General features: G+C 46.2%; 1 protein-coding gene across 8 annotated transcripts in view; it reads left to right on the top strand.

Moving 5' to 3' along the window:
- The first annotated feature begins 66 nt into the window (after positions 1 to 66).
- KLHL22 (kelch like family member 22) overlaps positions 67 to 13810 on the top strand; it is a 181668-nt gene continuing 167924 nt past the window's right edge. For 2 of the 8 annotated variants that reach the window (XM_063913028.1, XM_063913023.1), the window contains exon 1: positions 353 to 457. The gene's annotated coding sequence lies outside the window, so the exon portion shown is untranslated. Of the gene's footprint in view, positions 319 to 345; positions 458 to 13220; positions 13356 to 13810 lie in introns of those variants that run through there. The other 6 variants (XM_063913024.1, XM_063913022.1, XM_063913021.1 and 3 more) reach the window with 6 other exon arrangements.

Here is a 13810-nt window from a genome sequence, read left to right as displayed (position 1 = left end):
TAGTCACTTCCTATAGGCCGTGCACTCTCCCCGGGAATGGGACGCGGCCACCACACCCCCTAACGCCGATTGGCCACGGTCCCCACCAGCAGGGCGCTCCGCTGAGCAGCGCCTCCTCCTGCTCTCCGCCTGTTTTGGGGGCCCTAGTAGCGCCACGACCACGTACTCGCCCGGTGCCCCGGCCCGGCCACCTGCCGCCGCTATAGTGTGAGTGCCGCTGTGTCTCTGTGCTGGGCGCCGCCATGTTTGGGGAAGTGACGCTGCAGCCCAGGTGCTGGCAGAGGGGAGTCAGGTGAAAGGAGCGGATTTAGGCTACAGGTAATAACGACGTCACCGGGGAGGGGGGTGAGAGAGGGGCTTTGCTCACATGGCGGCCTGCGGCGTTGGAAGCGCCTCGGGCAGTGACAGGGTTGTGTCTCAGCCGCCGCTGTGATGCCAGGTGACGCTGCTTGCTGGGGTAACTACGCTGTAAGAGTGCCTCAAAATAATTGGTGCAAATGAAGCCTGGTGGTACCTAGCAGCGGTGTACAGTGATGGCCAGCAATGGTAATGAGGCGGCACCTCCTACTGGTAATCAAGCCTGGGGATAGGTGTTACACGCCTGTGTACTTTTATGTCCAGTGTCCCATGTAACAGTCAGATGTGATTCCTATTAAGCTGCTTTTCTGTTGGAAATAATGGATGGCTTCATTATAAACAAAAAGTTTACTTTTCACACATCCGTAATGGCGAGCAGTCAGTATTCTTTCATTTTCAGTACTTATAGCAGTAAAGTCTGTCTCGTTTCTCTTTAGTGTTATGTGTCCTATGAGCTCCCGTGCTCGCAAGACTACTGGCGTGGTTTTAGTGTAGCCCTAAAAAATACGACATCCCTTTAAATCATTGCTTTTATTTTATTACCACAACTACAGAAAACCTGAAAGTACTAAAGGTTCCTCAGTCCTTCCTCTTAAAGGTGAAGTAAAGTCATTATTTGACATAATAGTGTAAATGGAAGACTATTTTACATATGGGTCATTCCATGCGCAGGGTGGCCTTTAACATGTAAAATCATTATATTGTGACTCCATGGAATACATTTTCTACCTCCCTATTTGGGGTGTGGGTAAAAGCCGGAAACAGTAAATACATTGAAAAAGCCGGAAGCCATGTAAAGTGTATTGAACAATCCGGAAATCATATTAAATGTATTGAAAAAGCCAGAAATCGTAGTAAATGCATTTGAAAAAGCTGGAAATCATAGGAAATGCATTGAAAAAGCCGGAAACCATGTAAAGTGTATTGGAAAAGCCGGAAACCATGTAAAGTGTATTGGAAAAGCCGTAAATCATAGGAAATACATTGAAAAAGACGGAAACCATGTAAAGTGTATTAGAAAAGCCGTAAATCACAGGACATGCATTGAAAATGCTGGGAAATCATAGTAAATGCATTGGAAAAGCCGGAAACATAGTAAATACAATTAAAAAGCCGTAAACCCTTTATCTACAGATCGCAGTAGATGGTTTCTGGCTTCTTCAATGTATTTACTGTGATTTCCAGCTTTTTTAATACACTTTACATGGTTTCCGGCTTTTTCAATGCTTTTACTATGATTTACGGCTTTTCCAATACACTTTACATGGTTTTCGGCTCTTTCAATGCATTTACTATGGTTTCCGTCTTTTTCAATGCTTTTGCTATGATTTCCGGCTTTTCCAATACACTTTACATGGTTTCTGGCTTTTACCCTCTTACGCCTATTTGAATATTTAAATGTCACATGACTTGCATGTCCTATATGGCAGCAGGGCTTCTTTTTAGTCTAGTGCTAACTGATGTTAGATTCCTTCAAGTTACATTTTTTTAACTAATTTTGTGGAGACTAAACAAGGATAAAAGAAGAGTGAAATATCAGTGGAATAAAAGAACTAGTAAGGATAATTATTTACTATTTTAGATTTTAATACATTGATTATTTTTGAAATAATACAGTGTTGTTGTACTCAATAGAATTAACATATAAGTTGTTGCTTCAGTTACATTTCTGGCAACCAAAATTTGGTTAAATGCTACCAAAAATATTTGTCTTTAGTTAAAAGTTCTAAAGTACTATTTTTCAAAGAGCTAATCGGCTAGTGTTAAATCTTCCCTATGAAAATTATTGTAGGATATATTGGAGTAACTGGTGCAATAAGTTTTTGTAACTGATGCAAAATTTCAGTTTGTTGAGTCTGTTCCAAAAAGTTTAAGCACATTAATGTAAATATTTACGTTTGCCACTTTTTCACCCCAAGGGACCAACTACTGGCCTATTTCAGTGGTTCCCAAACTGTGTGCCGTAGCACTTGCAGAGGTGCCCTGGGTTGATGGTCCAGGACCAATTCAGATTATTTATGGCTAATGTAATCGAGAAAACCAGTGGTAGTGGCTGCAAGTCATAAAATATGTGGCCAAACAGAAGTGAATCCTATACTTCGCCACATACAGATGTGTCCTCTTACATCCTTGCTGCAATCACGCTAAACAGCCTTTGAAGTCGTGGCGGGACTCGGTAGCACTGAGAACTCTGTAGCACTTTTTTGCAGTTTGTCTTGCAAAAATATGTTTTAAACGCAAAGTAATGCAATAGAACGCACAAGCAGTTTCTGCTAAATAAAATGATATGCAGCATTCCTGTATTCTGTGTGTAATTGCGTCTATATCTGCATCCAAAATGCTACGTTACAATGTGTTCCAGGAAAACGGTGAAGCATTGCATTTTGTATGCAAATACAGTCGCAGTCACATACAGAATATAGGCATGCTGCATATAATTTTAATCAGCAGAAGCTGCTCGTGCGTCCTATTGCATTACATTCAGTGTAAAAAAGCGTTTTTGTGGAAAAAAAGGCGCTTGGTGCAACCGAGTCACACAGCACTCATCATGCATTATGTGAAACGCGACTTATAGCGCACAGAGCAAAGATGTAAAAGAACACATCTATTTACTTAATGTTTTTTCTAAATATCTCAATAAGAAAAGTTTGGCCTAGGGGTGCTGCGAAGAAAAATCTGATACTGTAGGGTGCCGTGATTCAAAAAAGTTAGGGAACCCCTGTCCTAGTTGGTACTGTTAAAAGGGCCGTATTGGAGGGATTTTGCAGAATAAAGTTGCAATAAACTGCCTGTGAATTTGCAGACGTTGCAAGAGATGAAGAAATATTTAGATCATCTTCATCTCCAAAGGTACTATGAGTGAAGACAAAGAAATATTGCAGAAGAAGTAGCTTCATGAACGTTATGTTGAGCAATTCAGTGCATTAGAAATCAAAGCGTATTCGGTTAGCCATTTCATTAGGAATGAATTTCTAGTGCAACTTGAATGTGACATGGTACAGATGTTGGTATCCTGAAATCTTACTACTTCACAAAATGTTGCAACTGGATCATATATTGTTGTAGTATATGAAAGTCAACATTACCCTGGTTTTGTTGTACAAACTGAAAACTCTTCAGATACTCCATCCTGCCAAATGAAGGTAGCGCACAAGTGCAGAGGTGGATGGAAAAGACCTGTTGATGAAGATGGTCTTAACGATTAAACTTCAGACATTGTAGATTTGTCATGAATCCTTGTATCAGCTGGGACTTGCACTGTCAACATCGGGGGGTGGGGGCAGCACACTGGCAGTTTTACCAGGAACCCCCACAAGGAGGCTTGGGCTTTGCTGCATATATTGTCGTGCGCCCCCCTGAGTTGTTTCCTAGTGTGATAGAGTAGTCTGCAAGCTAAGTTTAGAAATTGAGCAGCAATGCCTAAGCCAAAAGAGTAGGTCTATAGAGTAGTCAGGTCATAAGCCATGGTCAAACAAGCAATGTACACTACAGAGCCTAGGGCTGATGCAAGAGACATTAGGGGCCAAGCCTAGTCATACACAGTCAAGAACACTGTAGATGAGTGGTGTGAAGCCTAATATTCTGGCAGCCAGCAACTGTCAGAGTGCGCATAAATAGCAGATGCATGTTGGAAACTCTTGCCCCCTGTGATGTCTGCATCTCCTTACCACTACTACTAATACAGGAGAGTGCCCCTTGCCAGTCTCTACGAAGAGGAGGACGATGCCAGCACTAGCTCTAAAGAAGAACATGCAGGGGATTTGTGTAGCGAGATGCCGACAGCTGACGATGTACCTGGAAAGTGAAACCATGTGCTGTGCATGGCAACTTCTGGCAAAAAGAAATCGGAGCTCCATATCCTGTAACAGGAACACTTTTTTTTTTTTTTTTTTTTTTTATATGTAATGTTGTATAACTTTGTGATTTGATTTTGTAAAACCATTACAATGGAGTTCGTTACAATAAAAACATTTTTTAAATGTAGGAGCTTCCCACGTGTAGCAGTTCTCTGTCACTCAAAAACAACTTTTGTTTCTCATGTCTGCGTGTTGCATCTTCAGTCCATGGTTAAATCTTAATCCATGCTACCTTTTTCCTTGTGTCTACCATGATTGTTATAATTGCATGACAAAAGTCACAACTCTTGTGTTAGTTACAACACCTTTTTGCATCAGTTACAAAACAATATAAAGAAAATAATTTATATAAATATGTATATTTTTGTAGCGCATTTTAAACACAATAAAGGGGCTATTAGTATTTTCTGAATACAATACCACAGTTATTCAGAGTTCAGAGAACAATTCATGTGACATCATTTGTAAATATATTTGTGATTTTTTTGTTGCATCAGTTACAGTTCTTTATTCTATATTGTTGTTATTATCATTCTCTATTTAAATGTAAGACCCTTTCAGGGCTTTTACAGGTCATTATTGTACCTTAGCTATACTTTTTGTTCATCCATAGCTCCCATACTAAAATGTAGTGATACATATACAAAGTTATAATTATCCAAATGTTTCATCAGTTACCATGGAGTAACCCATTTATATCTCTGTACACTCAGAGGTGTAGCTAGGTGCCTTGGTGCCCGGAGCAAGGGTATGTTTTGGTGCCCCCCTTCCGTATACTGAAATGGGGGCCTAGCCAACATGTGGTGGCATGTTACATTTGAAAAGAAAATATATTTATATCCTAAATTGGTGACAAGGGTGGTTGTAGACCTTGTGGAGCTCATGGCAATCTGATAATCTCCCAATGCCTCAAATAAAATAATGTCCCAAATGTGACCCCCCCCACAGACCTAACCCCCCCTAAACTCTCAATGAAAATACTGCATCAAAATTGCCCCTCCCACACACACTATTTCATAGTCCCCAAGAACTGATATCCCAGACCTGATAATCCCACTATGCTTCAATGAAAATAATGTCCCAGAATTTCCTGAGAGGCAGAGAGAGCTGTGCCGCAGCAGCCTGAGGGGCAGAGAGGTGCTGCAGCAGCCGGGGCAGAGAGATGCCACAGCAGTCTGGCCAGGACAGTAGTAACCCTGCTACACAGCTACAAGCAGACAGTGAGATATATAAAGAAGGTGGGCAGAGCTCCAGCATGTGCCGGCTGTCAGTGTCTCCTACTGTCACCTCTGGCCTGCCCTGTTCCCTACCTAGTATCCGAGTCAGTGTGCGCCCCCTGCTTCTCCTGTTCTGCGGCTGCCAGTATAGTGGCCCTCGGGAAGGGTGTGGGGGTGAGCGGCTTCGCGCCCTATAACTTTTTCGGCGCACGGAGCTCGCGCTCCACTGGAGGCACCCTCGCTACACCACTGTGTACCCTCATATATCTACAATGCTGCTTCTCTCGTTTGTAGCAGGTTACCTGTAGGAAGGGAGGTTACCTAAAAAGTGATGTAGTGACTGCTAGGCAAGCTTGCTTCAGTTGGTTAGTTCTCACCAGAAAACTGTCCTATAGAAAATTGAGAAATGTTGGAAAGGTAGTGTTTTACATGACTTTACCTAACCAAGATGCATCGGAATATCAGGTTATTCAAAAATTATACCATCATATTTAAAATACATTTCTCTGACGTCCTAGTGGATGCTGGGACTCCGTCAGGACCATGGGGGATTAGCGGCTCCGCAGGAGACAGGGCACAAAAATAAAAGCTTTAGGACTACGTGGTGTGCACTGGCTCCTCCCCCTATGACCCTCCTCCAAGCCTCAGTTAGGTTTTTGTGCCCGTCCGAGCAGGGTGCAATCTAGGTGGCTCTCCTAAAGAGCTGCTTAGAAAAAGTTATTAGGTTTTTTATTTTCAGTGAGTCCTGCTGGCAACAGGCTCACTGCAACGAGGGACTTAGGGGAGAAGAAGTGAACTCACCTGCGTGCAGGATGGATTGGCTTCTTAGGCTACTGGACACCATTAGCTCCAGAGGGATCGAACACAGGCCCAGCCATGGAGTCCGGTCCCGGAGCCGCGCCGCCGACCCCCTTGCAGATGCCGAAAAGTGAAGAGGTCCAGAAACCGCCGGCAGAAGACTTTTCAGTCTTCATGAGGTAGCGCACAGCACTGCAGCTGTGCGCCATTGTTGTCAGCACACTTCACACCAGCGGTCACTGAGGGTGCAGGGCGCTGGGGGGGGGTGCCCTGGGCAGCAATGATAATACCTTGTTCTGGCTAAAAATACATCACATATAGCCCCTGGGGCTATATGGATGTATTTAACCCCTGCCAGGTCTCACAAACACCGGGAGAAGAGCCCGCCGAAATAGGGGGCGGGGCCTATCTCCTCAGCACACAGCGCCATTTTCCTGCACAGCTCCGCTGCGAGGAAGGCTCCCAGGACTCTCCCCTGCACTGCACTACAGAAACAGGGTAAAAAAACAGAGAGGGGGGGCACTTTTTTGGCGATATTGATATATTAAGCTGCTATAAAGGAAACAACACTTCTGTAGGGTTGTTCCTATATATTTATAGCGCTTGGGTGTGTGCTGGCGAACTCTCCCTCCGTCTCCCCAAAGGGCTAGTGGGGTCCTGTCTTCGATAAGAGCATTCCCTGTGTGTCTGCTGTGTGTCGGTACGTGTGTGTCGACATGTATGAGGACGATGTTGGTGTGGAGGCGGAGCAATTGCCGGTAATGGTGATGTCACCCCCTAGGGAGTCGACACCGGAATGGATGGCTTTGTTTATGGAATTACGTGATAATGTCAGCACGTTACAAAAATCAGTTGACGACATGAGACGGCCGGCAAACCAGTTAGTACCTGTCCAGGCGTCTCAGACACCGTCAGGGGCTGTAAAACGCCCTTTACCTCAGTCGGTCGACACAGACCCAGACACGGACACCGAATCTAGTGTCGACGGTGAAGAAACAAACGTATTTTCCAGTAGGGCCACACGTTATATGATCACGGCAATGAAGGAGGCTTTGCATATCTCTGATACTGCAAGTACCACAAAAAGGGGTATTATGTGGGGTCTGAAAAAACTACCTGTAGTTTTTCCTGAATCAGAGGAATTGAATGAAGTGTGTGATGAAGCGTGGGTTAACCCCGATAGAAAACTGCTAATTTCAAAGAAGTTATTGGCATTATATCCTTTCCCGCCAGAGGTTAGGGCGCGCTGGGAAACACCCCCTAGGGTGGATAAGGCACTCACACGCTTATCAAAACAAGTGGCGTTACCGTCTCCTGAAACGGCCGCCCTCAAGGATCCAGCTGATAGGAGGCTGGAAACTACCCTGAAAAGTATATACACTCATACTGGTGTTATACTGCGACCAGCCATCGCCTCTGCATGGATGTGCAGTGCTGGGGTGGTTTGGTCGGATTCCCTGACTGAAAATATTGATACCCTGGATAGGGACAGTATTTTATTGACTATAGAGCAATTAAAGGATGCTTTTCTTTATATGCGAGATGCTCAGAGGGATATTTGCACTCTGGCATCGAGAGTAAGTGCGATGTCCATATCTGCCAGAAGAAGTTTATGGACGCGACAGTGGTCAGGTGATGCGGATTCCAAACGGCATATGGAAGTATTGCCGTATAAAGGGGAGGAATTATTTGGGGTCGGTCTATCGGATTTGGTGGCCACGGCAACAGCCGGGAAATCCACCTTTTTACCTCAGGTCCCCTCCCAACAGAAAAAGACACCGTCTTTTCAGCCGCAGTCCTTTCGTTCCTATAAGAACAAGCGGGCAAAAGGACAGTCATATCTGCCCCGAGGCAAAGGAAAGGGTAAGAGAGTGCACCAAGCAGCTCCCTCCCAGGAGCAGAAGCCCTCCCCGGCTTCTGCAAAGCCCTCAGCATGACGTTGGGGCTTTACAAGCGGACTCAGGGGCGGTGGGGGGTCGACTCAAGAATTTCAGCGCACAGTGGGCTCACTCACAGGTGGACCCCTGGATCCTGCAGGTAGTATCTCAGGGTTACAGGTTGGAATTTGAGAAGTCTCCCCCTCGCCGGTTCCTAAAGTCTGCTCTGCCAACGTCTCCCTCAGACAGGGCGACGGTATTGGAAGCCATTCACAAGCTGTATTCTCAGCAGGTGATAGTCAAGGTACCCCTCCTACAACAGGGAAAGGGGTATTATTCCACACTATTTGTGGTACCGAAGCCGGACGGCTCGGTAAGACCTATTCTAAATCTGAAATCTTTGAACCTGTACATACAAAAATTCAAGTTCAAGATGGAGTCACTCAGAGCAGTGATAGCGAATCTGGAAGAAGGGGACTTTATGGTGTCCCTGGACATCAAGGATGCTTACCTGCATGTCCCAATTTGCCCTTCACATCAAGGGTACCTCAGGTTCGTGGTGCAAAACTGTCATTATCAGTTTCAGACGCTGCCGTTTGGATTGTCCACGGCACCTCGGGTCTTTACCAAGGTAATGGCCGAAATGATGTTTCTTCTGCGAAGAAAAGGCGTATTAATTATCCCTTACTTGGACGATCTCCTGATAAGGGCAAGGTCCAGAGAACAGCTGGGGGACGTAGTAGCACTAACCCAAGTAGTGCTGCAACAGCACGGGTGGATTCTGAATTTTCCAAAATCTCAATTGACCCCGACGACACGTCTGCTGTTCCTGGGAATGATTCTGGACACGGTTCAGAAAAAGGTGTTTCTTCCGGAGGAGAAAGCCAGGGAGTTATCCGAACTTGTCAGGAACCTCCTAAAACCAGGAAAAGTGTATGTGCATCAATGCACAAGAGTCCTGGGAAAAATGGCTTCTTACGAAGCGATTCCATTCGGCAGATTCCACGCACGAACTTTTCAGTGGGATCTGCTGGACAAATGGTCCGGATCGCATCTGCAGATGCATCAGCGGATAACTTTGTCTCCACGGACAAGGGTGTCTCTTCTGTGGTGGTTGCAGAGTGCTCATCTGTTAGAGGGCCGCAGATTCGGCATACAGGACTGGGTCCTGGTGACCACGGATGCCAGTCTGAGAGGCTGGGGAGCGGTCACACAGGGAAGAAACTTCCAGGGAGTGTGGTCAAGCCTGGAGATGTCTCTTTACATTAATATACTGGAGCTAAGAGCGATTTACAATGCTCTAAGCCTGGCAAAACCCCTGCTTCAGGGTCAGCCGGTGTTGATCCAGTCGGACAACATCACGGCAGTCGCCCACGTAAACAGACAGGGCGGCACAAGAAGCAGGAGGGCAATGGCAGAAGCTGCAAGGATTCTTCGCTGGGCGGAAGATCATGTGATAGCACTGTCAGCAGTATTCATTCCGGGAGTGGACAACTGGGAAGCGGACTTCCTCAGCAGACACGATCTACACCCGGGAGAGTGGGGACTTCATCCAGAAGTCTTCCACATGATTGTGAACCGTTGGGAAAAACCAAAGGTGGATATGATGGCGTCCCGCCTCAACAAAAAACTGGACAGGTATTGCGCCAGGTCAAGAGACCCTCAGGCAATAGCTGTGGACGCTCTGGTAACACCGTGGGTGTTCCAGTCAGTGTATGTGTTTCCTCCTCTGCCTCTCATACCAAAAGTACTGAGAATTATACGGCAAAGGGGAGTAAGAACGATACTCGTGGCTCCGGATTGGCCAAGAAGAACTTGGTACCCGGAACTTCAGGAGATGCTCACGGAAGATCCGTGGCCTCTACCTCTAAGATGGGACCTGCTTCAGCAGGGACCGTGTCTATTCCAAGACTTACCGCGGCTGCGTTTGACGGCATGGCGGTTGAATGCCGAATTCTAAGGGAAAAAGGCATTCCGGAAGAGGTCATCCCTACCCTGGTAAAAGCCAGGAAGGAGGTGACTGCACAACATTATCACCGCATTTGGAGAAAATATGTTGCGTGGTGTGAGGCCAGGAAGGCCCCGACGGAGGAATTTCAACTGGGTCGATTCCTACATTTCCTGCAAACAGGATTGTCTATGGGCCTCAAATTAGGGTCCATTAAGGTTCAAATTTCGGCCCTGTCGATTTTCTTCCAGAAAGAATTGGCTTCAGTTCCTGAAGTCCAGACTTTTGTAAAAGGAGTACTACATATACAGCCCCCGGTTGTGCCCCCAGTGGCTCCGTGGGATCTTAATGTAGTTTTGGATTTTCTCAAATCCCATTGGTTTGAGCCACTCAAATCGGTGGATTTGAAATATCTTACATGGAAAGTAACCATGCTACTGGCCCTGGCTTCAGCCAGGAGAGTGTCAGAATTGGCGGCTTTATCGTATAAAAGCCCATATCTGATTTTCCATTCGGACAGGGCAGAACTGCGGACGCGTCCTCAGTTTCTGCCTAAGGTGGTTTCAGCGTTTCACCTGAACCAGCCTATTGTGGTGCCTGCGGCTACTAGCGACTTGGAGGATTCCAAGTTGCTGGACGTTGTCAGGGCATTGAAAATATATATTTCAAGGACGGCTGGAGTCAGAAAATCTGACTCGCTGTTTATACTGTATGCACCCAACAAGCTGGGTGCTCCTGCTTCTAAGCAGACGATTGCTCGTTGGATTTGTAGCACAATTCAACTTGCACATTCTGTGGCAGGCCTGCCACAGCCTAAATCTATCAAGGCCCATTCCACAAGGAAGGTGGGCTCATCTTGGGCGGCTGCCCGAGGGGTCTCGGCATTACAACTCTGCCGAGCAGCTACGTGGTCGGGGGAGAACACGTTTGTAAAATTCTACAAATTTGATACCCTGGCTAAAGAGGACCTGGAGTTCTCTCATTCGGTGCTGCAGAGTCATCCGCACTCTCCCGCCCGTTTGGGAGCTTTGGTATAATCCCCATGGTCCTGACTGAGTCCCAGCATCCACTAGGACGTCAGAGAAAATAAGATTTTACTTACCGATAAATCTATTTCTCGTAGTCCGTAGTGGATGCTGGGCGCCCATCCCAAGTGCGGATTGTCTGCAATACTTGTACATAGTTATTGTTACAAAAAAATCGGGTTGTTATTGTTGTGAGCCGTCTGTTCAGAGGCTCCTACGTTTGTCATACTGTTAACTGGGTTCAGATCACAAGTTGTACGGTGTGATTGGTGTGGCTGGTATGAGTCTTACCCGGGATTCAAAATCCTTCCTTATTGTGTACGCTCGTCCGGGCACAGTATCCTAACTGAGGCTTGGAGGAGGGTCATAGGGGGAGGAGCCAGTGCACACCACCTAGTCCTAAAGCTTTTATTTTTGTGCCCTGTCTCCTGCGGAGCCGCTAATCCCCCATGGTCCTGACGGAGTCCCAGCATCCACTACGGACTACGAGAAATAGATTTATCGGTAAGTAAAATCTTATTTTTTGGGGATCTAGTGGCCCTTTAAGTTGTCTATACATTTCTCTTAAGTCCTAGAGGATGCTGGGGACTCCAAAAGGACCATGGGGTATAGACAGGATCCGCAGGAGCTTGGGCACACTAAAAAGACTTTGACTGGGTGTGAACTGGCTCCTCCCTCTATGCCCCTTCCCCAGACCTCAGTTAGACTTTGTGCCCAGGAGTGACTGGACACACACTAGGGGAGCTCTACTGAGTTTCTCTAGAAAGACTTTTGTTAGGTTTTTTATTTTCAGGGAGACCTGCTGGTTACAGGCTCCCTGCATCGTGGGAATGAGGGGAGAGAAGTCAGACCTACTTCTTCTTAGTTAAAGGCTCTGCTTCTTAGGCTACTGGACACCATTAGCTCCAGAGGTTTCGATCACTTGATTCGCCTAGCTGCTTGTTCCCGGAGCCGCGCCGTCACCCCCCTCACAGAAGCCAGAAGAAAGAAGCCAGGTGAGTATGTGAAGAACAGAAGACTTCAGTGATGCCAGAAGACTTCAGTAACGGAGGTACGGCGCGGCGGTAGCGCTGCGCTCCATGCTCCCACACACCAACGGCACTCACAGGGTGCAGGGCGCTGGGGGGGGGAGCACCCTGGGCAGCAAGTTACTGAGGCTTAAATCCGCTGAGGAGATGCACATTAGGTGCCCGGACCCCCGCCAGCTTACATAAGTGTTTTAATAGAGGGGCTGAAGCGCGCCGAGTAGTGGCGGGGCTTAGCCCTCACACAAAGATGAAACGCCATTTTCTCCATGTCCCCGCCAAAAGCATCTCTATAGTGCACATGTGGGGGGGGGGCACAGTGTGTTAGTGCCATATAGAAGGATATATGGCACTATGTTAGATAATGGACATGTAATCATTATTTGTGTGTATATATATCTGTGTGTTCCCTGTCAGATATACCCACTATAGCTTTTAGTCAACATGTGTCGACATGCGTGAGTGTTCTGTCACAAATGGCTGTGGGGATCACTGTCTGTTTCGCCGACACCTGTTGCTGCTTGATTCAGTAGATGCAGTATCAGCAGGTCGGTAGTTGTATGCTGTTAAAAGTAAACACTGTATGGGAGATACAGTAGTATGGGGGTGGCCCTGTCGGCACCGACTGTTATTACTGGGTGTAAATTAACAGGTGGTAACTGCCTTTATACCTGTATATATATTTATATGTATGGTACAGGTACATGTGCCTGTACCTCGAACATAGATATGGTAGTGTATGTGGGGAGGTGTTCTGAAAATTATATATGTATACTTCCCTCGGACCTCTCGGGGTTGCAAGAATGTTATTTTGCCTGGTTACTACTCCCTGCTGTCGACGAATACTAGGTTCTGTCGACCATAATGTTTCCTGGTAGATCCACAACTGGGGCATTCAGTACATGGTCATACACATTCGGAACACATTAATGTCAATAGGGACCCGAGGGTTCCGGACAATCCGTTTGTGTATATATATATATATATATATAATATGTATATAATATGTGCGTAATTGTGTATTACATTATGTATATTCATGTTATGTTTTATAATGAATGCTGTAGTAATAGTATTCCTTCTCATGTGCTGGTCGCTCTGTTGATAATGCTCTAGATCGGCCGTGTCGAGTTGGTCTCAGATCCTCTCAAGGAGTCCGAATGGTTATTCTTTTCCCACCGCGGATAGAATACTGCGAAAGTCAACTGCTGGTCGACACGGGGCCCTGTCACAAAGGATCGTATACAGGAAGCTAAGTGATATTTTATTTCTATGCTTTGAGCTTATTTGCATTACATGCACATGAGGGAGTGTTTGTATTCGGAAAGACATCTGATAGGATTAACCTAAAGTGAGTAAGGGTTGTTCCTTCTGTTGGTTCTTCTCTATAACATTGCGGCTGCTGCTGTATGTATACAGGAGGTGTGGCCGGGGGAATGCTGAGGCTGACTCCGAGAGATACTGGAGTTTTTCCCTGGGACGGTGTACCGCTGTTTGAGGATTCCTCAGTTCAGTCAATCCCGGCAGATACTGCTGGTAAATCTAACCTCGTGAGTTAGTCTCCTTCACAACGGTTGGTGACGCATTCTTTTGTGGGATGCAGTCGTTTTAACCGGTTCGATACCGTTCTTTTTTCCTTTTCTGTGCAGACAGTGGAAGGTGAAAAAGGTAAGAGTTCTGCAGCCTTGTTAGGTTCGCAGAAGCGA

Source organism: Pseudophryne corroboree, chromosome 1, assembly GCF_028390025.1.
Source record: "Pseudophryne corroboree isolate aPseCor3 chromosome 1, aPseCor3.hap2, whole genome shotgun sequence".
Taxonomy (NCBI): Eukaryota; Metazoa; Chordata; class Amphibia; order Anura; family Myobatrachidae; genus Pseudophryne; species Pseudophryne corroboree.
This window is presented reverse-complemented; position numbering and strand designations above follow the sequence as displayed.